This window comes from Elephantulus edwardii, unplaced genomic scaffold (genome assembly GCF_000299155.1).
Source record: "Elephantulus edwardii isolate Elephantulus edwardi_28Jun2011 unplaced genomic scaffold, EleEdw1.0 scaffold00010, whole genome shotgun sequence".
Lineage (NCBI taxonomy): Eukaryota > Metazoa > Chordata > Mammalia > Macroscelidea > Macroscelididae > Elephantulus > Elephantulus edwardii.
The window spans coordinates 11,506,970-11,509,331 of NW_006399760.1; the positions used below are offsets into that span (position 1 = coordinate 11,506,970).

Below are 2,362 nucleotides of genomic sequence, written 5' to 3' on the forward strand. Positions count from 1 at the left end.
GGTCCTCTTAAATAGTTGCAGTAAAAAAAAAAAAAATATTTTTTTTCTTCCTCACGAAAAGAAAGAGAAAGTCCAACCAGTACGGCAATACTTTGAAGCTCGCCTACATGATCGTATCATTTTTAGGGGGCTTCGAAACTTTTGTACCTAAAAATCGAGAGAGACGCTGCATTTTTTCCCCCCAGTTGAAACTGTCAAAACTTGAAGAAAGGGGAACCTCGGAGGCAGGCAGGAGAGGAGAATCCTGAAACTCGGTGGAGGTTGGAAAGATGCTGTGCCTCGAGGATTAGTTTAAACAGGGGGCTATAAAAGATGTAACAGATGCAAACTGTAACACAAGAGCCATTAACCCTTTCTCTGCTGAGCACACTCAGTCCCCACGCCCCACACCTATTGTTTCCTGTGCTACAAGCTTTTCGGAAAACCTGGAAAGTGAGTATCAGTTTCCACACATTTGCTGAGAGGGGTGGAGGGTGTGTGTTGGGGGGGGGGAGTGCGGTGCAGAGAGAAGGGGAAGTGGATGTTTTAGAAGGCACCGTAAATTTAACCTAGGCAAGGGAGACTTTTCATTTAAGTTTGACACATTTTGTCTCTCCTTGGCTTTCCTACTGCTTTGAAATTGTTGAGGAAAATCCTGAAATAAAGAAATGGTCACACAAGTGTCTGGAGTGAAACAGCTGGCCTGTCTGTGTTCATGCTGGGACTTACACACAATTGCATATAAATACATGTTTAATAAAGTAAGCTGTTAGTTTTATGAGCATGTGTGTGTGTGTGAGAGAGAGAGAGAGGGAGAGACAGGTCATTTGTGCTGTAAACTTTATCTTTGCCTGCTATTTCTTACTCTACAGTCAGTAATCTAGTCCTTCATCATCGTAAGGGAGCATGTAAAATACATAAGTAGGTGAGAGATAAAACACCTTCGAGCTAACCTAACTGACCACTGTTCCTGGGAACTCCTGTTATCTCTCTGCACTTTTCAGTGCCAGAGTGTGGAATGTAATTGTGTGTATGTGTCTTCTGTTAAATCCATGCCTACATGACTTTGCCATTTAAAAATTACAATCCCAAAAGTTATCCTTAATTTGAAAGCCTGCTATCCTGACAGCAGTTTTCTTCCCAGCTGTAGGGATCACCCCCTACTTTGGTAAACGACCCAAGTTCCATGAAGACTTTCACTTCTTTATTTATGATCATAGAAGCTGAGGTGTTACTTCACACACACACACACACACACACACACACACACACACACACACAATGAAATAAAGAAATGAAACTCGCCAAGCAGACAAAAACAGGCAACTTTCTGCTTAGAAAACAGCCTTCTCCGCTGGGAGAGGGTGGGCTGCCATGTCGAAGAGAAAGACTCGCATCGGAATTTTGCTAGGTCTGTATCCATCAAGTTTTGTAATTATTAACAGGTATTTGCCAAGTTTTAATTGTTGAATATAATGAATTGGAATTAAGATGCAAAAATTGTGCATAAAGTCTCCCCTTGATGAGCTTTTATTCCAGCCATATAGTTCCCAGTAAAAGTTTTCCTAGGCTGGGTAGCCAAAGGCACCTTTGGTTACCTGAATGGACAGGTACAGGACAAATTATTTGGGGGAAGAAAGGGAAATTTTTTTCAAAAAAAGAAGAAGGAAGAAGAGAGAGCGAGAGTGTGAGAGAAGCAAAAAGGCACTCATGGGAAAAGATTGCCATAAAGAATTCAAACCCACCTGAAATTCCTCCTAGAGACACCCCTTCTCACTTCAGATCCACATTCCCAACTCCCAGGGAGAAAACCAGGAGAGGAGGGTGTAGGGACAAGGACAACAAAAAGGGATCAAAAGAGAGAAAAGGGGAAAAACCTACCTGTGAAGTCTTGTTTGTAGTTTTGGCCAGAAATGGTGAGAAGAAAAAGCATGAAGAAGCCGCGAAGTGTGGGGGAGAAAAAAAGGTGGAAGCAGCGAAGAAACAGCTCCCGGAGCAAACTGTACAAAACCTCGCCAAGAGTGTGGGGAGGCTGGACCGTTATTCCTGCGGTGCAGGTTAGAACTGATCTCTTTCGGCCACTCCAGGAAACACAAACCTGGGGACGGACTGACGTGTTACGCCTCTTCTAATGACATTTTTTTCTTTTTCTTTTCTGTAGGAGAGAGAGCAGAGACCCTGAAACACGCGCCACCTATCTTTGTGGGGAGGGATAATTGAAGCGCCCTGAGCGTGAGCATCATGTGAAAACGTGATCGCCAAGTTTCTCTCTGGGAAAGGATCTGGGATAGATTATACCTTGAAGACTCCGCAAACGCTTTAGTGGAAGAAATGAAATTCCACCTCCCTCCCTTCCTCTCTCCCTCCCTCACGCCTCCCTCCC

The 2,362-nt window shown here is 43.8% G+C and overlaps 1 pseudogene; it reads left to right on the forward strand.

The window, feature by feature from the left end:
- Positions 1-321: 321 nt before the first annotated feature.
- LOC102871006 lies at positions 322-2,199 on the forward strand (annotated as a pseudogene).
- The last annotated feature ends 163 nt before the right edge of the window (positions 2,200-2,362 follow it).